Source organism: Eurosta solidaginis, chromosome 5 (assembly GCF_040869045.1).
Source record: "Eurosta solidaginis isolate ZX-2024a chromosome 5, ASM4086904v1, whole genome shotgun sequence".
Lineage (NCBI taxonomy): Eukaryota > Metazoa > Arthropoda > Insecta > Diptera > Tephritidae > Eurosta > Eurosta solidaginis.
Genome location: NC_090323.1, coordinates 83,358,674 through 83,385,230, shown reverse-complemented (window position 1 = coordinate 83,385,230; position 26,557 = coordinate 83,358,674). Strand labels below are relative to the sequence as shown.

The window sequence follows — 26,557 nt, the reverse complement described above, 5'->3', positions numbered from 1 at the left end:
GCAAACGAAAATCCTGCTATACAAGTCACTTATCGTACCCGTTCTTGGTACATGGTATATGGTATATGATACAGAAGCATGTGCCATGACAACATCAGATGAAGCGGCTCTGGGAGTTTCGAGAGAAAAGTTCTTCGAAAGATTTATGGAGCTTTACGCGTTGGCGAGTACCGAAGAAGGTCTAACGATGAGCTGTACGAGCTTTACGCAGACATCAACATAGCCTAGCGAATTAAAAGGCAGCGGCTATACTGGCTAGGTCATGTTATGCGAATGAAAGAAGACGCCAGGGCTAAGAAAGTACTTTTATCGGAACCCGCCTATGGAAACAGAGGAATAGGTCGGCCCCCTCTCCGCTAGGAGGAAGGTGGAAAACGATTTAATCTCTCTTGGTGTCACCAATTGGCGCCAGTTGGCAGACCGAAGAAGTGACTGGCGCGCATTGTTAGACGGCCATAACCGTTTAAACGGTTAAGCGCCAATAAAGTTAGTAAGTAAGAGAATTTGGAACGTTTCCGTTTGACCATGTGGAAAACAGCGCACAGTGATGAAGCTTTATGTGTTGGTTCGCCCTATGCCTAAAAAATTGAAATTTGGTAAAATTTTGAAATATGAAAGTGGCACCGCCATCTTAACAAAAAAGAAAATTCAAAAGTTTTTGCCAGCCGTAAGTCAAAAACCGTAAATATATCATCATATTTGTTTGTTTAATGGTGCGTTCAATTTATACTTATTATTTAAGAATTCATGAGCTTAACACGGGCTTATAATAATTGAATATTCAATTATTATGTTTTTCTAAGATAATCTGAAAAGAAAGAAAGAAACATTTACTGAAATATTACGATGGTACCATTTCGGTGTTTGTTTGAAGATTCAATTATTATAAGCCGGTGTGAGCTTAACACTTAAATTATAAGTATAAATTGAACACACCATTAAACAAACAAACATAAATATGTAATACTGAGCCCGGGCTTACGAAGCTTCTCATTCCCAACGAAAAAAAAAAATTTATGTAAGGTGCGATAACCTCCGAAGAGATTTTAGGCCGAGCTTCTCTTCCAATTTGCGTCGTGCTCCTTTTTAATTTTTCCTACAAATTGGCGGGAGGGGACCTAATTGTTTTATGCCGACTCCGAAGGGCATCTGCAAGGCAGATACGTTTTCACTGAGAGCTTTTCATGGCATAAATACCATCGGAGTGCTTGCCAAACACTGCCGAGGGGCGAACCCGCTTAGAAAAATTTTCTTCTAATTGAAAAACCTTATTTCTAAAATTTTGATGTTGCTTTGCCCGGGGCGTGAACACAGGATCCTCGGTGTGGTAGCCGGATCACGCTATCATCACACCACGGTGGCCGCCAACGAAAAAGGAACTTTAACAAAAACAAATCTACATAGCACACAAATTAATATAGAGACAGAATGTCTCAATTGTATTGCTAGTGTAGAAATGAGATAAACTGAATTAGCAAGGAAACAAATACAAGCAGGATAGCCTAGTGGTTGAGGCAACTGCAGTTTCACCTTGTGATTCGCGGTTCGAATGTCGGTGAAACCTTGGATAATATTACGAAATTGTCTGATGATGATTACATGGCGGTTTTCGAAATGGTACCATCGCAATATGCCAGTAAATTTTTCTTTCTCTCTTTTCAGTTTCTCTTAGAAAAACATAATGATTGAATATTCAATTATTATAAGCCCGTGTTAAGCTCATGAATTCATGAATGAGTTTTCACTGAGATGCTTTTCATGGCAGAAATACACTCAGAGTGCATGCCAAACACTTCCGACGGGCAACCCCGCTCAGAAAATATTTCTTCTAATTGAAAAAATTTGTTTTTTAAATTTTTATATTGCCTTGCCTTGGGTGTTAACCCATAATCTTCGGTGTGGTAGGCGGAGAAAACTACCATCACACCACGGCGATCGCCAACTTGTGAAAATAAATTTGGGGCCAATTCGCGTTCTGTGAAATAGAGGTTTACGACGATCACTTTATCGGCGGCGGCGAACTTAGCCTTCCTTATATAACGGCGGCGTTGGCGGCGCGCCCGCGTACGCCGGTGTTCTTACTTTAAAAAGCTTCATTTTTATACTCAGCGTGCTTTGCACACACAGTATATTAACTTTGATTGGATAACGGTTGGTTGTACAGGTATAAAGGAATCGATATAGATATAGACTTCCATATATAAAAATCATCAGTATCGAAAAAAAATTTGATTGAGCCATGTCCGTCCGCGTCTGCCCGTCTGTCCATTAACACGATAACTTGAGTAAATTTTGAGATATCTTGATGAAATTTGGTATATAGGTTCCTGGGCATCCATCTCAGATCGCTATTTAAAATGAACGAAATCGGACTATAACCACGCCCACTTTTTCGATATCGAAAAATTCGAAAAACCGAAAAAGTGCGATAATTCATTACCAAAGACGGATAAAGCGATGAGACTTGGTAGGTAGGTTTACCTCATGACGCAAAATAGAAAATTAACAAAATTTTTGACAATGGGCGTGGCACCGCCCACTTTTAAAAGAAGGTAATTTAAAAGTTTTGCAAGCTGTAATATGGCAGTCGTTGAAGATATAATGATGAAATTTGGCAGTAATACGATATTTTGACCAAAAATCGATATATCTTTACTAAACTTAGTTCGCATACTTATCTGAACTCACTTTATCTTGGTATAAAAAATAGCGGAAATCCGACTATGACCACGCCCATTTTTCGAGATCGAAATTTACGAGAAATGAAAAAAATGCCATAATTTTATACCAGATATGAAAAAAAGGTATGAAACATGGTAACTGAATCGGTTTATTGACGCAAAATATAACTTTAGAAAAAACTTTGTAAAATGGGTGTGACACCTACCATATTAAGTAGAAGAAAATGAAAAAGTTTTGCAGGGCGAAATCAAAAGCCCTTGGAATCTTGGCAGGAATACTGTTCATGGTATTACATATATAAATAAATTAGCGATACCCGACAGATGATGTTCTGGGTCACCCTGGTCCACATTTTGGTCGATATCTCGAAAACCTTCACATATAAACCTAAGGGCCACTCCCTTTTAAAACCCTCATTAATACCTTTAATTTGATACCCATATCGTACAAACACATTATAGAGTCACCCCTGGTCCACCTTTATGGCGATATCTCGAAAAGACGTCCACCTATAGAACTAAGGCCCACTCCCTTTTAAATAATCATTAACACATTTCATTTGATACCCACATCGTACAAACGCATTCTAGAGTCAACCCTGGTCCACCTTCATGGCGATATCTCGAAAAGCGTCCACCTATAGAACTATGGCCCACTCTCTTTTAAAATACTCTTAAATACCTTCCATTTGATACCCATGTCATACAAACACATTCCAGGGTTACCCTAGGTCAGGCATGCTTAACCAACGAAACGATATCATTTCGTTACGATAATCAACGTTAATAAACGAAACGAAGTCATTTCGTTTCGTTTATTAACGTTAAGATCGTCAAATTAACGAAATGATTTCGTTTCGTTTTCTGCCATATCAAAACGAAATCAAATCGTTTATGTTGATTATTAATTTCAAACTATGCTGGCAAAGCTGATTGATGGCGGAGTCATTAAAGGTGAAAGCATTAGCCAAGCTGATTGCAACTTTTCTCATGAATTTTGACAGTACGAACATTTCTCAAAGTATTTTTGACATTACCACCAACGAATTACACAAACAAATTACATAGAGTTTGTGTGTGTATGTGCGCTCGTTGTTGCCACCTTACGGCTTCGCCATTGCTATAGCATTGGCAGCACAATTCAAACATAAAGTATCACGTTTTTGTTAACGTTTTTAACGTTAACGAAAGCTTTTCGTTTCAGTTAAAAACGAGATACAATTTATTTTGATAATTTCTTTATCGATAATATTTCGAAGTGTTTCAACGGAAACGGTGGAAATTTTTTGATAAACGATTAGCTTAACGTTAAGGTGCATCCCTGCCCTAGGTTCACTTTCCTACATGGAGATTTTCCCTTATGTTGTCTCCATACCTCTCAGCTGAGTATGTAATGTTCGGTTACACCCGAACTTAGTAGCCTTCCTTACTTGTTCTATTTAAAAAAATCATATTTTGGAAAGGTTTTGTTTGTATGTATTTAAGGAAATCAACGCTTCGGCCATTTCAGATAGATCCGAGGTTTTTGCCTCAAAATCTCTCATATCGTTCAAAAATTTTCAGGAGTAGCTCCTTGCGGTTGGATTGTCCCTCGTTCACTTACTCTAGAGAGGATTAGAACCTAAACCCGGTCTTTGGAATTTGTACTGCTGCGTTTGCTGAAAAGAAATATAGATACATAAAATGGTCACTCTTTTGTCTGTATATTTCGTGCGAAGCGTAGTTTCAACTGGGGTTAACTCCTAATATTCGTCGCGAACACAATTTGGCGGTCAAGAACAAAGGCGACTTACGGTTGCCATTCGTGGTCTATTAATACTCATGACTCTCGTGGCACAGGGGCCTCCAGTTTTTTCGGCTATTCTTAAGACCTACAATTACCGATGTGCGAACAGTAGCAATCTCGACCACCAGTCGCTACCACGCCGCCTGACCCTCACACCATATGCCAGCACAGAATCTATAGGAGTGCGACTTCGAACTCATGCCTTCATCGACGTCACTTTCCTAGAAGCTGTAGGTGTAGCTCAGAAGACTTTCTAACGGATTTTTTTGTCTCACTATGCTGCCGAGCTACACCAGAAAAACACTTTGAAACGATAGGGAGTGAATATTCGGCCAAGGATGCCGCCCTTGAAATCATAAGCAGTCTAAGTGGATGTCATTGTGTAACTCATGGGTGAAAATCGTATAATCCTTGGCGCATCTACATAATTACAAATTTACAAGGACCCTGGATAAAATTCTTAAAATTTCGACCAAAGTTTGCAGACGTTTGTGTTCACAACATTGATTTCAATAGTCTTCGTTAAATCAAAACAATATTTTAGAATGAAAGTCGACCGATTTTAAGTTGAAAGATGTTAACTGCTGTTTTCCAGCCTTATGATATAAGAGCTCATTATGGATGACCGCGTAGCTTCAGTTTTCAGACTAGTTCGACTGTCCACTACGGTAGCACACACGGTCATTAGTTCGACTGCCTTGGGAAAGCTTTTGCTTCACCACTTTGAGTGTTCTTGCTTAGAACAAAGCCTTACCTGGTAAATATATGTGCCTATGTATTCACATTTGTAAAAGGAGCCGTAACGAGTTAAACTTGGTTGATAGGCTATAATCAATGTGACTCACTCCAAGGGACTAGTTTTGGATAGCGCCGCCAACTTTAGGAAATGTCAAACCGGGATACTTGGGTGTTGAAGGATGAAGTGTGTTCGGCCGGGGTGCGTGTGCTCCTGGAGGTAGGTGGGCGCACCGGGGTCGATCTCAGTGGGAATAAGCGGGTTGGAATAGAAAATAAGCAAATAGACGAGATTTCTCGTTATAATATATATGATTTATTGGGTAAATGTAAAACTAGCAATAGTTACAATATTACCTGAATAAACGCAAAAATACGGCAGAGATCGCTGGCGGCAGATGTTAGCTGGTTGGCTGTTGAAATCAAAGAGGTCGGTTGTATAGCAAGCTACAACCGTTGACCCGCAACATCCTCCGTTTTGGAGGGGAAAGGCACCCACACATCAACCCCGACATGCATATGCATGAGTGCTGACAAAAACCACTCATACACGCGCAGGTACATGCATGCACATGCATGTGGCGGTGATGGTGTGGGTGGTTACAAATTAATTCGAGTATCGAGTATCGATTCGCAGAGTTGCATTGGGGGGTCGCAGACAGATGCGGAAAAGTTAGGCATCCTGCCTAAACATGCCGGCCCCCCTTGCGATACGCAACATCGTTTTCCGCCAACGACCTCCGCTGAAACGAGAAAAAATGAATATAAGACTTACACACTAAACTTAATCTAAAATGAGGAGTTCGTCGGCGACGCAAAATGGCCGGGAATCCTTTCCGACTTGCTTAGCATGCCACCCGAGCTAAGATGAAAAAATTAGCGGTTATGAACAGTTATAAGTGAATATTTCTTGTCATTGAATTATACATAAATATAGAAATTCAGAACGTAATATGTGTATAGTCGATGGCCAGTAAGGCTGGACGAAGAAGCCGAGGTTTCCGTTCCAGAGTGGCACCATTTTTTGTTATTCTTTGGTTTTTGTCGTTCCGGATGGAGAGGCCGGGGTCTCCATTCCAGATTTGCGGTTTTTTTGTTGGTTGTACGAAGAGGCAGAGGTCTCCGTTCCAGACTCGAGGGTTTTGAAGTTTTTCTGGGCTGGACGAAGAGGCCGAGGTCTCCGCTCCAGCGTCTAACGTGTCGTGTCGCTCTCAGGTCGACTGTGGCATTTTATGGATGTGCCAGGGCGAGTGGCCGTGAGGTTGGTTGGGTGATGCGCGTTTTCGCTGCAGCGTATGTATTTCGTCAGTTGTGTATTATATTATTACCCTACAAAACACTTGGTCACAAAACTTACCCACGCCCATGCAAATGTGACTACGAATATAACCTATCACCGTAAAATGACTAGTCAAATGACGTGGAATGACGAGAGCGTTTTTGCAAGATAGTTAGTGCTGTGATTTCGAGCAGCTTATGCATTTCAACAAAACCAGCAAGATTGCGGTGTGTGGGAGGTTGGAACGGACGTGATTCCAAGCCACCCGCGCAAAATTACTTGTTTTCGTGATACGCGTGTTGTCTTGTTAACAAACGTACGTTAAAATAGATGAATAAACCGAGTTTAAAACGAAGCGTAGAGGCTGACGAAGGTATGGATTTAATTTTGTGCGACAGCTCATGACGAATAGCGAAAATCGTAATTAAACTCGAAAGTGTACCAACTGCCGGTGCTTGCATGCAGATTGGCGATGCGTTCTCCACGACGCGTTCTATCTGCACGTACCATTCTGAGATTGCATGCAACCCTGTCGTGTATTTCTTGGTTAGCTGACAGCTGGTATGGTGAATTTGTGGTGTGCGAGTATATATATATACATATATGTATTTGCTTGCCCTTGAAAAAAAAAACTAGGTCATTGGGGCAGTAGCACACTAGACCGGTAGAAACAGTTGACTTTTTCCAATTTCGGGATTTTGTCGTGTCGGGATTCTTTTATTTTCGGGACTCGGATTGTTTTTGTACCGAGCCCTTATAATGACCTTTTGTGACATTTATTGTTGAAAACCAACAAGTCCTGCCCCCAGCCAGAAAACAGTACCCAAAAACCGGAAAGGGTAAAAAAAACAACAAAAAAAATTTCTTTGTAAAAAAAATGTTAAATTTTTTGTGCAAGGAGAGGTTTGTTTTTGTTTTGGTTTCCCTTTTTTTTTGAATTCCTTGTTGTGTATAACTGCTTGGTACTGCAGTAGATGCCCGTATTGGTAAAAATACAAAAATAACGCGTCAGTCCCGATTGTGATGTTTTGCGGTTTTCGGTACTGATTGCACATTTTGTGTAGCACTAATCCGTGCATATACCCAAAGACCTGTGTATATACATAACTGGTAGACTTGTAATAATTCTGTGTGTTGAATGGAAAATTCCTATGAATTGGCACAACGGGATTACATCTCACGATTTTGCCGGTGCCGTTTCTTTTCTTCATCACTGCGCGAGGCGTGCGTACGCATATCGGAGAAAAAGAACAAAAAAAGGGTAAGTATTTGAACTTTTGGAAATTAGTTTCGATTGATAATCATTATCTTTTATTTATTTAATTTAGGCAGCATAACTTTGCGAATTATCATCAATTAAATCACCGTGGCTCTTGTATTTGCATTTTGATTGGTTTTTTTTGTTTTCGGTTAAGCAGCTACATTTTCCACTGCGTGTCAACATTGCGGCGGACACGAAAAACCAAAAAAAGCGGCAGAAACACCTCATTCTTACTCGCTACCTAAAACGATGAAAGGGGATTTAACGTGAGTATACTGCAAGCGATATGTATATTATTTCAGCAAATGTTTGGGATGGTTTAGATGATGATGGCTATAGATTGCGTATGGAATTTCAGCGAGGTGGTCGTGGTAATGATCGTGGTGGGCGTTATGACGACACGATGCAGGCAATAAATTCTCAGTTAGGTAATAAAACTTAGAATTTAACTTGTGTTCTAGTGAGTTATGCATAAGAGAAACACAATTTGTACAAAACGCATTAGCAAATACGGTCTGGGGGGGTTCGCTGATGATAATAAATACCGTGCTGTAAAATAATAGCGTTTACTTTATGTTTTTTTTGTTCGTGTGTGTTTTTACAATTTTTATGCTGTCGAGTAGTAGCGACTACAATAAAAGTGGCTTGCTTTTAATTACGACTAGTAGATTGCTGCCTAGCTGTGGTTTTGATGTCGCCAAATATTTAGAAGCTTAAGCAACTGCATCTGTAGCACATTCTTCTTCGACAGTGATGTACATACCCTCCTCCTCGTAGGCCGAGTCATGTCTCGCCAAGATTCTTAAAAGCGGACGTAGTTTGAGCCACCATTGTGTTTTAGGTATGCGTTGCTCGAAATTAGTTTCAGCAATCAAAATCGGCCAATGGCGTGAATCGATACTGACGACGTACAATACCAAGTAGACAGGCTGAATCGCTACTCTCACAACGAAGAGTACCATCTGGTTGTATATAATTCTTAATTTGCGACTTTAGCCAATCAACACACTTGGCAGCCATCTTAGTGCCCATATTACGATCGAATGGTGTTGGTGAACCGCCCTGTTGCATATGACCTAAAATATTCATACGACAAGATAATAACTCTTTGCCTTCTTCCGAGTAGAGGCGGTGAATGAAATCCGTATTGTAATTTTCGGACGCCTTCTCATTACGCAAAATCAGACCACGTTGTACACCTTCAGCCATTTTTGATGCCATATGATATCTCGTTGTAGATCTTTTATAGAGAACCTTTCCTCAAAAATATATGCAGCATCAACGCCACCAGCGAGACCAGGCAAAGTAGCCAAATAACCGCAATAGCCACCCATGGTCTCAATAACGAATACACGACGTTTTGTACCTTGCGCCGATTGAACGTATACGATCACAGATTTCTGTGATTTTATTTAAAACCAGTATCGCAACCAAGTGAAAATTCAGTGCCTGGAACATTATTCGATATGATCGATGGTACTACAACCGTTGGGATGCAAAATTCTGGATAGTTAGGACGTTGATCCGAGATTGGACCACAAGCATGATAAGCCTCAAAAACGCCAATCGCAAGTAAAACCTTGAATTTTGAATTCTTTGAGACGTGCAGCAGTCCTTAACTTTTCCTTCGGGCAGCGTTCGTTTAGTACCAAGAAAAGCACCACCTTGACCAACCCAACCAGCCCATTTCTTTGATGTTACCAGCAATAAGACCCTCAATACCATCGTGTACACAAAATACGGTATCACCACGATAAATGCAGTTTCGCACAAAGCTACGCACGGCAGCATTCATACCACAAGCCGGAGCACCTATATGCAACACAGCCATACGATAACCCTTGTCATTTTCAACTGATTCCTTTGGTGGTCTTAGACGTGTCAACATCTTGTAAGTTTCTAAATTGCGTTCGAACGAACGTCCCCGCAGTTTGACTGCCAGTTCCCAATTTTTCTCCGACATAGCTTTTGCCTTCGTAAAGGATTATGTGTCTCGTGCCCTCATGCCCACCACGGTCTGTTGGCCTTTCCGAGAGGGCGCACTGGTCATGCTTAAATTGTTGATGTAGCAAATACTGAGCGTGCACCTCCTAAGCTGATGTCATACGAAGCAGCCATAGGTTGCATTACATTAAGTTTGCCAAGCACTCGTCTAGCAACAGCACGCGAGGAGGGTATTTTATTGCGCATGTGAAAGATTATTCCGATAATGAAGGAGAGCGAAATTTTACGGTTAACTTGGACAGCATGCATACACCGTGGTTTGATATGCTGCAAAAAATGCGAGCGTTCCCTTCTAAGCATCTCTTTATGGGGATTTGTGGGCCCTTTTATCTTCTTAGTGATATGTGTATTTCCTCGGCTTTAGCGAATATTTTAAGTGTAATGTCATTTGAAGAGGTAGATGTTAATGGATAAAGCGGTATCTATTAGATGGTGAATAGAACTTCTATAATTGAAGGAGGCACCCGATAAATCGGTTAAACAAGTGCCTCACACCTAGCATTCTCCCGACCGGGCACCCCGCCCACCTTGGCCCTCTCGGTATAAGGGCGATTCTACAACTAGGTGGATTACTGTGCTACATGGAATTTGCTTCGCGGGAAAGTTCGCGTCAGTCTGCTACTTCCCCCACCAGTGGTAAGGGGTAGCGGATACTGCGTGAAGTAATCAAAATGACATTAGTAGGTTTTTTGTTAAAACCTCGTTCAAGTCTGGCACTTCCCCCCACCAGTGGTAAGGGGTGCCAGATACTGCTCGAGGCACGGGAAATATCCTCCTAGTGATATACACTCCCGATTTCTATGACCTTTTGTAAGTCTGGTACTTCCCCCCACCAGTGGTAAGGGGTACCGGATACTGCTCAAGGTCAGGGAACTTTTCCCTTTCCAAATTTTTTTTTGTTTACGGTGAACCTGTTGCACTCCCTGGTGCCCATTGCCCGGATATGCGTCCATGCAACTCAATATTATTTGCCTAGGTAATGGTAGACAACGCAAATCCATCCCCCTTTTGAAGCCATGGCTACATTGTTTGATTTATTTTTATTTATTTGGGTGAATAACCAGGGCGTTGGTTCGACGATGGAGGGCCTTGATGAGAGCGAGCGGGAGGAGTATGTGGTGGAGCGCATTGAGGCCAGGCGCACTCACAATGGGCGGACCGAGTACCTCGTGAGGTTTAGAATTCGTGGGAGCCGGAGGAGATCTTGGCATGCCCGGAACTTATAGCAGCATTTGAGGATTCACTGAAAACGGAACACGGTAAGACACGCTCACCTACGCCGCCCGACAGCTTGTTGATTTCCCTCTCTTTCCTTCTTCAGTCGAACAAAGAACGGGTGATGCGTCGGGTTTCGACCGCGGACTAGAACTTTATGCCATATTGGGGGCAACCACGTCACCCACGGGTGAACTGATGTTTCTCATCCAGTGGAAGGGGGTTAACGAGGATGAGCTAGTGCCGGCGGAGCGGGCCCATGTGGAGTGTCCGCAACTGGTGATCCAGTTTTACCAGGATAATTTAACATGGCCGTAGGTCCCCTTCACACGAAATTGCGCACACAAGCAACCCTACGAGAATACAAGATTTCGATGTCATTTAAGTTAATATGTTTGTCAACAATATTTAACTAACGCTACTTTTAATGGTACAGTTATCGAAGTGATTTAGTTATGTATTTATGCGTTTATAAGGTTTAGCAAGAAAAATAATAATACTTAAAAAATCTGCCCGTACAATGCAACTAAGAGCCGTAAACCCTTTAAACATTATATGTTTTTTTTTTAATAGGGATAATAGCAAAGCTAATTTAGTCGAAGCTTTAGATAGAAGGGTCATTCATGAGCAAGGCTCTTAATTCATGTAGCCATTGACGTGAGTGCAAACTAACTGATTTATATGTAGATTAAGTTGTGTGTAGTACTATATAGATGAGTACTGGCATAACTTATGATGTATCGTGGAAACGTTTCGACTTGCGTAGTTCGTTTAAGTATTCTTGGAAATGTTCCGGGTAGATCGCTAATTTTCAAATATAAACCGATTCCCCAGATCCTTAAAGGGAGACGAATGTTCCGAACCTACGGAATAAATCAGTTAACATCCTCATTGAATACATTTCTTTATGGTATCTCCTTAAAGCGATTTACCGGTCGGGGTTTTGACGTGGAACGATGAATTTGGAATCGGTGTATGTTTCGGATGTTCATAGGTCTACGAAAATGCATGATTACTTGGTGTCGATACTTCTCATAAACCCTATACTCAACAATAATCGAATTACGATGCGGATTGCAGATTTTATTTGATTGTTGGCCTCGGGCATTTGGCCGAGTTCGTAGGTTCTGTGGCAGACCGTTCGTCTGCGTTAGGGTTCTGGAGTCCTCGCTCGGGGCGAGTGAATGGGGGTTGACTTTGGGAAATTTAAATACACAAAGGGCCGAAAGCCCTTAGATTCTGTGGCAGATCCGTTCACCCTTCTGCGGTAGGCTGTTATGATGTCCTCGTTATGAGATAACGAGTGAATGGGATGGTTTCTGGTGTCCTCGCTCTGGGTGAGCGAGTGAATTGTGGGGTTTTCTGTTCAGGGGGCCCCCGGTTAGTATTGTTACTAAACATAGAGAAAAAAAATGCCTTTTCTTTGCGAGCTTTTGGTAAGCTCCCCGTGTCTTCGTGCGTCTCGCTCCCTTTCCCCATTGTCCATCAGTAGTCAGGTGTAGGATTCCCTCCGGTAGACTCGACACGAGACCGGAGGTAGAGAACAAAAAGAGAAGATGTAGGATCGCCTTCCGGTAGACTCGCACCATCACGAGACCGGGGGGTTGATTATAATTAGGGCCTCGGGAGAGACAGAAGATTAGGGATAGCGGGGCATCACGGCGCGTGGTTGAACGCGTCTTTATGTCCCGCGCTCCCTTTCCCCATTGCTATCGCGTGGTACGCCTTAGGTTTCCCCTCCGATAGACTCGCACCCTCACGAGACCGGGGGGTTGATTATAATATATGGCTCGGGAGAACCACAGGCTTAGGGATAGAGAGACACGAAGACGCAGGTTCCTTAATTTGCCTTCTATGCTATCATGGGCCTCTGATTTTAGGTAGCTGGGGGAAATAGAGTTTTGGTTTTTGGGTTTTGTAAGGCGGGCTTTGGCCCCTTATATTTAATCCTCCTTGTCGTGGGGCGGAAGGAGTACCAATTTCGTAATTGGTCTAGTGGTCTGTCCCCTGGTTGTATGAACGTCAACAACACGCACACTGTTATCAGAGCCTGGGTGTGTGTTGACGATTCTCCCCATTCTCCATTCGTTGGGTTGGAGGTTGTCCTCTTTGATAACAACTAGGTCTCCGGGTTTCAGATTAGGTTGTGGATGTTTCCACTTGTATCGTTTCTGGATCTCGGTGAGATATTCGGTTTTCCATCGCTTGCAGAAAGTGTGATGGGGGGCTTTGAGTTTCTGCCACCGATTGATCATCGAGGCAGGGCTCTCGCTCGCATCCGGCTCTGGCGGAGCCAGTAGATGGCTGACAGTGAGGAAATGTCCTGGGGTGAGCGGCTCTAGGTCCGTCGGGTCATTGGACGCCGGGCTGAGCGGCCGCGAGTTCAGGGATGCCTCGATGCGGCACAAGAGGGTATGGAATTCCTCGAAGATGAATTTGTGTGGTGAGGCTATCTTTTTGAAATGGCTTTTGAAGCTTTTCACTCCAGCCTCCCAGAGCCCTCCCATATGAGGAGCGCCCGCAGGGATGAAATACCACGTGAGTGACTGATGGCTGTACTTTGAGACAGCGTTCTCTCGCGCTTGTGAGATAAAGGTCTTGAATTCTGATCGTAAGGATCGTGACGCTCCGACAAAGTTCGTACCATTGTCGGAGTACATATTTTTTGGGCATCCGCGCCTAGATATGAAACGGGCAAATGCCGCTAGAAATGATGGTGCGCTGAGGTCAGTAGTGGCCTCCAGATGAACTGCTCGTGTGGAAAAACACACGAAAAGGCAGACATAGCCTTTGGATAGTCGACACCCTCGACCGCGGAAATTTTTGATGTCGAAGGGTCCGGCGAAGTCGACTCCGGTATTCGTAAATGCACGGCTGAATGTCGTGCGTTCGCGAGGGAGTATACCCATAAGTTGGGTCTGAGCACGCTTTCGGTGTATAGTGCAAACTTTGCAATTGTGAATTGTTGCCCTGATCATGGTTTTGATGTTAGGTATCCAGTATTGGGTGCGTATCAGACGTAACATGAGTTGGTTTTCCCCATGCAGACTTTGTTGATGAAACATTGTGACTGGCAGACGGGATAACCGGCAGTTGTATGGGAGGAGGATTGGGTGGCGTTCATTAAAGGCTAAGTCCTTTGACGCCCCGAGTCGCCCTCCTACCCGAATGATGCCATGTTGGTCTAGGTAGGGATTAAGTGAGAGTATTGCACTTTTCCCTGCAATTGGTTTTCCGGCCTTTAGATCACGGAACTATAGTGTTGTTTCTGATAGATTTTAATTAAGAGTTGGGTTACTGATTTGATCTCATCAGGAGAGATTAAAGGTGACTTGACCTGAAATGATTTTTTTGTTTTGGGGTGAGTTCTTCGGTAGAACCTCATAACGTATGAGAGCACCCGTAAAGCCCTAGGTAGGTCTGAAAAGCGTTGGAGAACATCGGTAGTATTTACTGTTGTCGTTGCGCAGGTCTTCGCCCTCTTTTCCTCTACGGAGGGGATGTAGTCACTTTCTTGTGCTGGCCATTGGGAAGTGTCTTCTTGCAGCCAAGAAGGTCCCTGCCACCACAACGAATTGTTGACCAGTTCAGACGCAGGTAATCCTCTGCTACCTAAATCTGCTGGGTTAGATTCTGAGTTTACATGCAACCAGTCCTTATTTCCGACCATGTCGATGATCTTGGTGATCCGATGTGCGACGAAGGTTGACCAGGAACAAGGCGGTTTCCTTATCCATGCGAGGACGATCGTTGAATCCGTCCACAGGTGAACTCTCACTGGTCCCAATTTAAGGTTCCTGAAAATTGATTCGGTGATTTCCGCTAACAGAACGGCTCCGCAAAGTTCCAATCGTGGAAGAGACAGAGTTTTCACTGGGGCTACTCGGGTTTTGGCTAGAAGCAGGTTTGTGCAGACATTATAATCCGTTTTGACGCGCATGTAAATGGCTGCTGCATAAGCCTTCTCGGATGCGTCACAAAATCCATGGATCTCGATGTCGGTTCCTGGTGAAAAGTTGACCCATCTAGGTATTCTTATTTTATCGATCTCATGGTATTGGTCGGTAAAGGTTTTCCATTTTTCCAGCGTACTGGTCGATACTGGGTCGTCCCAAGCGGTGCCTTCCAACCAAATACTCTGCATGAGTATTTTTGCCACAATGACCATTGGCGCAAGCCAGCCTAAAGGGTCGAAAAGTTTGGCGATAGCGGATAGGACTGCTCGTTTGGTGATGTTTTCGCAATTTTCCAGGGTACCTGCTTTGAAATAAAATACGTCTGAGTGAGCGTTCCGTCGTATTCCCAGGGCTTTTACCGAACTAGCTTTTTCGAACGCTAAGAAATCCTCGCTGAGCAAATCCATTTTGGGGATGTCCTTTAGAATTTCCTTACAATTTGAAGTCCACTTGCGTAATGGAAAGCCAGCTGAGTGTAAGGCTTCGCGAATCTCGTCTCTTGCTTTGATGGTTGACGCTATTGTGTGTCCTTCAGATAAAACATCATCTACGTACATACTCTCTCTTAGTATGCTAGCCGCTGTAGGGTGTGAACTTGAGACGTCATCTGCTAGTTGTAGGAGCGTTCTTATCGCGAGATATGGCGCGCAATTCACTCCGAAGGTAACCGTCTTTAATTCGTAGAGACTAATAGGGTAATTCGGGGACGTGCGATGCACAATACGTTGAAATTTGGTGTGATTTTCGTTCACCCAAATTTGACGATACATCTTTTCGATGTCGCTATTGAAGACAAAACGGTATAGTCTCCATCGTTATATATGGATGGGTAGATCGGCTTGTAGAACTGTGCCTGGGAGTAGAATATCATTTAGGCTCTTCCCGTTGGCCGTAGGGCTCGAGGCATTGAATACTACGCGTACCTTTGTAGTGGTACTGTCCGCTTTAATAACGGCGTGGTGGGGCAGGAAGTAATGATCCGAATCGTCGGATGAGATATTCTTTTTTAATTTCCTCATATGTCCGAGCGTATCATATTCTGACAACACTCGAACATATTCTTTACCTAAATCTGGGTTTTTTATTAGTCGCCCCTCATTCCGGAAGAATTGAGAGCATGCGCGTTTCAGGGACGGTCCAAAATTAATGTTTTTAGGGTAATCCTGCCGGAAAGGAAGTGACACTGTGTATCTTCTATTCTCACTTCGTTGCGTTGTTTCTTTAAATTGTTGTTCGCAGTACCTTTCATCTTCATTTAATATTTTGTTTTTGGGTACATTTTCTACCTCCCAGAAAGCTTTGAGTTGGTTTTCTAACGCAACCTCGTTGTAGAAAGACATAATTCTCTTCGTTGGATTCGGTGCTTCGATTCGACCGGTTAGTATCCAACCGAAAACTGTCTCTTGAGCCAAGAGTGTGTTTAGCACATTCTTCTTTATACCGCTCATTATAATTTGGGGATATATGTCTCCGCCAAGTATGAGGTCTACGTCTTCGTTGACGTAAAACCTCTTTTCTGCCAAAACCAAGTCTGGGAATGCCTGCATAGTCATTGCGTTGATATGGCAGGATGGAAGATTCCCAGTGAGTTTCGCTAGAACTAGTACGGGTGTAGTCAGGCTGAAGCAGGGATCCACTGGTGAACGTAATTCGATGTTGGATGCTTCTTTCACCTGAGCTGACACCGCATTTGTGATGCCTGAAACATGAGTATGCATTTTCCTCGCTGGCAAATTGATCCTGCGTTTCAGTCTTTCAGTTATAAAGGAACATTCACACCCAGAATCAATTAATGCCCGCGCGGGGAAGTCGGTACCATTATGGTGAATGTGTACGCGAACAGTTCCTTATAGCACATCTGTGCTGGAATTGGGATGGCAGGATTTGACATTCTGGTTCGTAGAAGAAGGTGGTTGTCCCGATTCCTGTCTTTTCCGTGCCTGTACCGAAGTTGATGGGGTATTATCCGCATCTTTGAACGGGTTGCGCACCGCCGGTTGCTGAAGTGTGTCCGCATTTAGGAGCGTGTGGTGACGAGAGTGGCATTTGGAACAGTTGTATGAACTGGTGCACCTCGTCACTGTGTGTCCTGGGGATAAACAATTCAGGCAGGCGTTTGTGGATTTGACGAATTTAATCTTTTCTACCGGGTTTAAATCGCAAAAACGTGAGCAGTTGCGTAATCTGTGCTCCATAGATTTGCACATTTTACACATTGATTTTGTTGTTTGCTTGGTTACTTTGGTTTGAAAAGCACTAAGTTTTTTGTAGGGTTTTCCGTCAACTGGCGCGACGTGTTTGACTTTTTCACTTTTGCACTGGCATTCCCTGTAAAACCAGACACGGTTTCAAGTGTCTGGAAACGATTTGACAAGAATTTGTCCATATCCTCCCACTTGGATATGTCCGTCTTGTGGTCAATGCTCTGCTCCCATAGAGCCAACGTATTCTCAGGTAATTTTGTCGAACATAAATAAGTAATAATCGCATCCCAATTTGAAACGTCAATCTGATGTGTTTTTAAGGATGCTAAACAATTATTTATGTCGCGCTGAAGGTTTTGATTGAGCTGCCGCACTCGCTATCTATCTTTTTTAAATTAAACAAAATTTGTAGTTGTGAGTTTACGAGAATCCGTTTATTCTCGTATCTCTCACATAGATTTTTCCAGGCTGTTTCGAAGCCTTCATTTGTCAAAGGACATTTTTTGACAATGTCCTTTGCCTCACCTTGGGTTTTTTGGTTAAGGTGGAACAACTTTTCTACCGGGCTTAGGCGACTGTTGTTTTTGTAGATGGCCATGAACAGGTCACGAAACGTTGGCCAAGATAGGTAGTCGCCCTTGAATACCTCATTATCGCAAGCTGGCAGGCGGATACTGTGTTCGCGCGCGCGTTCTCCCTCAGGTTTGACTGCCCTATCTTTTTCCTCCTTCAATTTGGCTTGAAGTTCAGCCATGTTCGACATGCATCGCAAGAATACGGCATATGCCGCTTTATGCTTGATCTTGACCGCTGCAATTTTATTTGCGTCGAGCGTGTCAGAGCCAAGCAACTCCTCTAGGGCGTTCTCTGCTTTTTCCCACTTAGCTTGCAACTCTTTTTGCTGTATTGCAAGAGTGTGTACAGTGTGCAGAGCCGCATTGATATCATTAAAATCGGCCTCGAATTCGATTATTCGATCGGCCAATCTAATGTTCATGGTTGAAAAGTGGAGAGCGAATTAACCAAGGGATATAAAACTTGAAAACCTGAGCGAATCACCCAACCAACAACTATTAAAATTACGCAAAATTGATTTATTACTCTTAATTTGTTTATTTTTGTCTGACTTTGCAGATTATTTGTGCCTTAAAACAAGGAGCAGGGGGAATCAACACCAATGTGTATTGTGCGAAGTAAAGGGGGGCCACTCGCCACTTCAACCTTCAATTTTATTATAAAATAAGTGCGCGCGTTGATATAAACTCGACGAAAAGTGTGAAACCGTGAAATAAATGTTATGCAACAAAGAACAAAACTGTGTAACACGATTAATTAGAGAAATTAGTGAAAATAATAGTGACGCAAAAGGAATAGAATTTTGCCGCAGTCGAATGGCGTGAATTTTTTTTGAAAGTGAGGTTATGTGCACCTCTTCCCTGTGCTGTGTCTGGAGAGCCTTACCGCTGGTGGGGGGTCAGACCAGATAGTCACAAGGAATCTTAAACGACGTTAATGCAACGCGTTTGTACTTATTTTCCTTTTTGGCACTACACAGTTTTTCACACTTTTCGCGGTTAACTACAATCACGTATGGCACTTTAGATCGATTTTTCGCACTTTTATTTATTATTTTAACCCAAAAAAATGTGGCAAGAAATATTGCACTTACTGTGAACTTTTTGGTGATTTGTATGTTCTGGTGATGATGTGGCAAGATGATGGTGTTGCTGATGGCTTAAGCTGGCTGTCGCTTGCTCAGTGTTTTGCACGCTGGTATTAAATAATAGACTTTCCAAATTTTGTGGTATAGCTGTTGATGGGCAAATATTTTTCCGTATAAATTTTCGGGCTAATTATGTTGTGGACTGTATTGTTAAGGTGCTGTTTCCAATTCCTGGTGAGATAGGAGCAAATGTTCGGCCGGGGTGCGTGTGCTCCTGGAGGTAGGTGGGCGCACCGGGGTCGATCTCAGTGGGAATAAGCGGGTTGGAATAGAAAATAAGCAAATAGACGAGATTTCTCGTTATAATATATATGATTTATTGGGTAAATGTAAAACTAGCAATAGTTACAATATTACCTGAATAAACGCAAAAATACGGCAGATATCGCTGGCGGCAGATGTAAGCTGGTTGGCTGTTGAAATCAAAGAGGCCGGTTGTATAGCAAGCTACAACCGTTGACCCGCAACATCCTCCGTTTTGGAGGGGAAAGGCACCCACACATCAACCCCGACATGCATATGCATGAGTGCTGACAAAAAACACTCATACACGCGTAGGTACTTACATGCACATGCATGTGGCGGTGATGGTGTGGGTGGTTACAAATTAATTCGAGTATCGAGTATCGCAGACTTTGGGGGGTCGCAGACAGATGCGGAAAAGTTAGGCATCCTGCCTAAACAAAGTGTGAAAATCAAAATTAACATGTCAGACGCTACTATATAGTTTCGCAATTAAACAACATACGTACATGTAAGAAACATACCAAAGGAGTGTTTATGCCTCTAGAACCTACTAAAGGATTTTGCATCACGAATTTCGTTTATTCTTTCAGCCAATCGCAACATAAAATTCTTTAAAAAATCGGCACCTTTTTTTTGGGTAATTTGCTTGAATTCATTATTCATTATTAATTAAAAAAAAATATATATTCAAAGTGAGCACATATGAAAATTTATTATATACATTTTCTTTTAGTGTTTTGTTTTAATAAATTGGTGAATTGGGTGTTTTTATACTCAGAGTGATTTGCACACATAGTATATTATGATTGGGTAACGGTTGGTTGTACGGTATAAAGGAATCGAGATAGATATAGACTTCCATATATCAAAATCATCAGTATCGAAAAAAAATTTTATTGAGCCATGTCCGTCCGTCCGTCTGTCCGTTAACACGATAACTTGAGTAAATATTGAGATATCTTCACCTAATTTGGTACACGAGCTTATCTGGACCCAGAATAGATTGGTATTGAAAACGAGCGAATTTTTATATATATAATATTTTTGAAAACACAAAAAACCTGATTAGTTAGTAAATAATACACCCAGAATGTTAAAATTTGACGTGTGGACTGATATTGAGACTCTTGATAAAAATTTGAAAAAATATTTTTGAAATGGGCGTGGCACCGCCCACTTGTGAAAAAATCAATTTTACAAATATTATTAATCATAAATCAAAAATCATTAAACCTATCGTAACAAAATTCTGCAGAGAAGTTGCCTTTACAATAAGGAATGCTTTGAAGAAAAATTTACGAAATCGGTTAAGGACCACGCCCACTTTTATGTAAAAGATTTTTAAAAGGGTCGTGGACAAATAAAATAAGAAACATTTTTGCAAAAAAGAGCTTTATATCAATGGTATTTCATTTCCCAAATGTATTTATAACACTAAATAGGAAAAACTTCAAATTTAAAAAAATGAGCGTGGCGCCGCCCCTTTTATGACAAACAATTTTCTATGTTTCGGGAGCCATAACTCGAAGAAAAATTAACGAATCGTGATAAAATTTGGTACATAAATTTTCCCTATAGCAGGAAATATTTCTAGAAAAAATGGACGAGATCGGTTAAAGGACACGCCCACTTTTATATAAAAGATTTTTAAAAGGGTCGTAGACGAAAATAATATGCTATATCTTAGCGAAAAAGAGCTTTGTATCAATAGAATTTTACTTGCTAAATTGAAATATAACATTAAATTGGAAAACACCAAAATTTTAAAAAATGGGTGTGGCACCGCCCCTTTTATGACTAAGCAATTTTCTATGTTTCGGGAGCCATAACTCGAAGAAAAATTAACATATCGTAATGAAATTGTGTACACATATTTTCCTTAAAGCAGAAAATATTTCTAGTAAAAATCGGCGGGATCGTTAAAGCCCACGCCCACTTTTATATAAAACAAAATTAAAAGGGTCGTAGACTAGAATAAAAAGCTATAAATTATCAAAAAATAATTTTTAATCAATGATATTTCACTTATCAAGTTTTATTTCAGTCAGTAATTGTTTCTCCTGAAAGGTGTCCATTTTGGACACCATGAAAATGTTCTGCCCACACATACTCACCCAACAATAAATGTACAAATTTATTTGTATTTTTATTTAAGTTATTTTATTTAGTTTTGTATTTAATTTTTGTAGTATTTCTTTAATCTTAGCATGTATAGTTTGTTCACGTTTAGTTAAACTAATTTTCAAAAAGTTTATTCTTATTTTTAGGTTATAGTCTTTATAGTTAATTTCACACGTTATCTTTTTACACAACTGCACTCTTTTTTTCACAGCAACGGATTGAATGCCATTTTGCTATTTCGCTGAATCCAATTCGCCCTAGTTGCACTAAGAGGTGTATTCAGTGCGTGAAGGCTGGGTAACGCAGTGAAGTTATACCACCCTTCCTTAGAAAAAAGAAGAATCTGACAAGTTGATCAGATTTGTCATATTCTTCTTGTTCCTATGACTTAAAATTGTTTTCGTTGAATGAATGTATCATAATAGGGTGTTCCTACTTTTCTTTTTCATTCGTTCAATCAGAACAATTTTTTTTCTTTTTACATATGAAATTTTGTTAATATTATAATATGAATTCAATTACTTATGTGTAAATTGTTTTCTAATTTCTATTGCATTAAATTAATGTATTATATATATTTATTACAAATAGTGCGTGCATATTAATATTTGGTTTTATTTACATGCCAATTGAAATTTTTGTTTTCGTATATTAATATAAATTTTAATTTGAGATTTCATGCTTCAATAACAGAGTAATGAAAATTTAAAATTAGTTACAAGTTAGATTGTAAATTTGTATTAAAAAAATTTTAGTTTACGTTATTGATTCGGTTTTTGTGAACGGTATTTTCCTTTTTATTCATTTCATCTAAAACCGTGACATTAACTCCATCAATTTTTGTGACTATATATGGTCATTGGTAAATACTTTCGTGTTTATTTCTAGGTTCTTTTTGTACTACTACTTTACCATTTATATTAATAGCTAACGGACGCGCCCTCTTATCATATAGATCCTTATTTTTAATTTTATGTTTATTAATTAAATCTTTTGCTATTTTATGTGTTTATTGTAGTCTATATTTTACTTCTTTTGCATAATTTTCAACATTGTAAATTGGATCGATTTGTTCCTTTTGAACTCCATTCGGTAAGGTAACATTTCTACCGAATACTAATTCGTATGGAGTAAATCCATTATCAAAAACTGTACTAGGAGTTGTATTATGCAAAAATGTAAAATATTTCAAATAAACGTCCTATTCGGGGAAGTTATCATTTAAAAAAGCTCGTAACTATTCATTAAACACCCGATGATTTCTTTCAATTGTACCTAGGGTTTCATGATGGTAAGCTGTAGAAAAATCATGTTCGATTTTTAGGAGTTTAGTTAATTCAGAGAAAGTTTCATTTTTATATTCGGTTCCTAAATCGGTTTTTATTGATTTCATTATGCCATAAATGAGGATGAAGCCTTCAAAAATGGCAGTTGCCATTGTTTTTGCTGTCTTATCAAGGATTGATATTGTAACTAGGTATTTGCTTAAGTCGCACATAATGGTAACCGCGGACCTATTCCCATTATTCGACTCAGGCAAAGGTCCTATTGTATCTATAACTACGACATCGAAAGGTTTGCAGGGTGTTGGTGTAAGCACCAAATATTCTTTGGTTTTTGGCTTGACTTTATTCAAAAGGCACTCTTTGCAATTTTTGACGTATGCCGCAATATCACGGGTCATACCTTTCCAATAATATTTTGTACGTATTTTTGCGTAAAGCTTTTTATTTCCGCAGTGACTACCTGATATCGGGTCATTGTGGTAAATTTCCATTAGTTTAAGTTTTTTGTCGTTGTCCGTAACTGTTTCGACAGGTTCTATTAATAGTATTTGTACAATTTTTATAATTGAATTCCCTGTACTTTTAAAATTTGAAATAGAAAAATATTTAAATCGCTGATCATCGTTTTGCCATTCTGCTTGCTAAACATTTTGTTTACTAGCTTCTTTTTCAAGCTTCAAAAGTAATTCATCTAATTGCATTATTTTGTTAGTACACACAATATTAAGTAACTCGAGTTTTTTATGTTTTAAATGCGCATATATTTTTAAATAAAATTTATCATTATCGTTGTCAGGACAAATTTGCCTTTTTATCCTATGGATTTTCTTGGAAAAATTATATGAAAATGTGTCGAATACCTGTAATTTGACATTTTCTTCGTTTATGTCTTCAGCCGATTGTTGTAGTTGTTCGTGACATTTCGTCATAAACCTCGTCTGTACTGCTAAAATTTGATTATTGGAATTTTTAAGTTCTTGAATTGAAATTCGCGATAATGCGTCTGCACCAACGTTAGATTTTCCTTTAATATATTCTATGGTAGAATTATATTCGGACAATTCCAAACGGATTCTGGAAAGTTTCGACGACGAATCTTTCATATTAAATAGATAAACTAGTGGACGATTGTCTGATTTAACTTTGAAGTGAGTGCCATAGAATATGCGCAAAATTGCTTTATTGCAAAATATATTGCCAAAAGTTCTAATTTTATTATTGCTTTATTTTGTTCCGATTTGCTAAAGGCTTTTGAAGCAAACCAAATTGGGAAGTCGTTACCATTATAATTTTGACTCAGTATCGCATCACAACCCAACTTTGAAGCATCAACCGTAATTAAAAATTCTTTGGTGAAATCTGGATATTGTAATAGTTTTGGAGAAATTGGACTTTTTCCTAGTTTATCGAAAGCTAACTCACACGCCGTATCCCAATTAAATTCAACCTTTTTTCTACTCAAACGATTCAATGGAGCTGCTAAAGAAGCGAAATTTGGAATAAATCTCCTATAATAATTTGCAAATGCCACGAATCTTCGGACAGCGTCTTTATCGCGTGGCTTAGGATACCTTTTAATTGCTTCAATTTTTGAATCGTCTGGTAGCAACCCATTTGCTGAGCATTTAAAAGATGTTATGTCTCTTGAATCTTTGTGAAGTGAAATTTGGTTAAAACCCGAAAAAATATCTAAAGTAGAAAAGAATTTCGCACGGCCAAGGTTATCCAAAATATCTTCAACACGTGCCAAAGGAAATTTATCGGCGATTAACTTTTTATTTACAGACCTAAAGTCAACGCACATTCTATACGATTTTTGGCTATTTAGGTCTTTTTTCGGTACTAAAATCAAGGGACTGTTATAATTCGAACAACTATTTTCGATCAGATCGTTTTCCAATAATTTATTAACCTGTTTATTTATTTCTTCGCGCTGAGAGTACGGTAGGCGGTAATTTTTAATGTATACTGGCGTCGTATCGTTTAGTCTTAGTTTTTGTTCATAAAAATTGTTTATTGTCATATTGTAAACATAAGTTAATAAGCTTGTTTTCAGCATAATTAGGTATTTGTTTTTCTGAAATGCTTTTAAGTTCTTTGATACGACTATCTTGTTTTACTGGGTTATTGATTTTATAAACGTGATAAATAGAAAGTTTTTCTGTTTGCATGTTGCAATTATTTACGTATTTTACGCTATTTGTGGTGTTTATTACTTTAATGATCGGATTACTAGTATCAACTATACATTTCGCTGTGAAAATACCGTCATCCATCTCTTGAGAATCCACGAAAAGTGGTTCTGAGTCTTTTTCCAAGGCGAAAATTCTATAAACTTCGCAACGAGGTGGTATGACAAATGTATCGCTTTCCATTCCGTGACGGATGGGAAGTGCGATCTTTTCATTGCCTATCCAGAAGGAAATGCAATTTGTTGCATAGCTGATATCGCATTTATTTGATTTTAAGAAATCCTTACCAAGTATTCCATCTGATGAAATGTTGAAATCATTGTCTACCACGTGCAACGTATGTTTGATATAAAAATTTGAAAGTTAGTTGTAAAAGTACCTAATGTAGAAACTGTATCTGTAGTTACTCCAGTAATATTAATTGTGTCATTGTTATTAATTAGCAAATTTTTATGGAGAGAATAAATTAACGAAATGTCGGCTTGTGTATCGACTAGAAATGTACAAAATTTGTTAGAGCCAGTAATATTTATTTGTATAAAATCGGAATAATTTAAGTTAAGACAATAAACGTTTTTAGAAGAAAAACTGTGGGCTGAATCAGTTAGTAATTTGTCTCTTCCTCCCTCAGTGTTCGCTCCTGAGGGGCTTCCCTGTTTAAAGTCCGGACGCTTGCATTTCTACCTCTATTATTGGAAGTGTTAGAACCGTTATTATTGCTAGTACGACTATTACTGCTATTATTATTATTATTAGACGGATGCCGATTTCCGCCGCCGGAACGGAAATTTTGCCTTTGATTGCCGCGATTGAGGTTGTTGCCATAGTTACTGTTACTAAAAGAGGGTCTATTTTGTCTATAATTGTTAAAGTTACGACTTTTTTTTTTTGGAAATTTCGACCTCGGTTATTACTTTAAAAATTTCTGAAATTTGTATTGTTCCGTGCCCTAAATGCTAAAACTTGGCGTTCTCTTATTTCATTTGAGTGCTCTACAATAAGTTTAGCTACTACGTCCTTGGAATCAGAAAAATTGTTTGAAGCGAGGATTGATTTGACTAAACTTGTTTTTGCGTTCAATCGGCAAACGTTAACTGTTTGCTCGATGGCCATTTCATGGGCTTTGGCTTGAGTAATCCCTTTGATAATAAGCGAACGCTCTAAAGAATAAGACAATTCCTCGACGCGTTTTGCGAAATCGGTGTAATTATTATTATTAACTTGCAAAACTGCAATTTTACCCGCCACAACTTTGGAGTTGTCGGGTTTTATACGGTTACGTAGTGCTATTTTTATATCATTAACTGAAAGTATTTGAGTCGGTATTGCTTCTCGAGCTTTATCATCGAGTTTGGATTTAATATATGAAATACAAGTACCAGTTAAATTTTCGTCTACAAATTCTTCGATTATCTCAATTTTATTAATGAAAGATTCAAGACCCAGGGGCTCACCGCTATAATTTTCACGCATAATACCAGCACACATGCTGATAAACGATCTTTTTTCCTCAGGAGTTGCCAATTTGTATCGGAATTAGCAGGATTTGAGATATGTGTTTCGGGCGATTCCTCAAATCCGTGAAATTCTCCATACAACGAAAGTCTAACAACAAGGTTTTTGATTGTACTGGGCGAATATGTGGTTGAGCCTTCGGAAACTGGGCTTCTAAAATCAAGATTTTTGGAATCAGAACTTTCGGAATTAAAATTTTTAGAATTGGAATCTGAATTTTTGGAATTGGAATCTGAATTTTCGGAATCTGAGTCTTGCTCTGAAATTTTGGGAACTACTTTCTTGTTTCTAAGAAACATATGTAGTAGGAAGCAAAGAAGAAATACTTAAACTGATTAAAGTCAAATTTGTAG

The 26,557-nt window shown here is 39.9% G+C and overlaps 1 protein-coding gene and 1 pseudogene across 5 annotated transcripts in view; one reads left to right on the top strand and one right to left on the bottom strand.

The window, feature by feature from the left end:
• Positions 1-26,557, top strand: part of olf413 (DBH like monooxygenase olf413) — a 945,383-nt gene that overhangs the window by 551,566 nt on the left and 367,260 nt on the right. The window lies entirely within an intron of this gene.
• On the bottom strand, positions 8,127-9,932 carry LOC137252762 (ATP-dependent 6-phosphofructokinase-like; annotated as a pseudogene).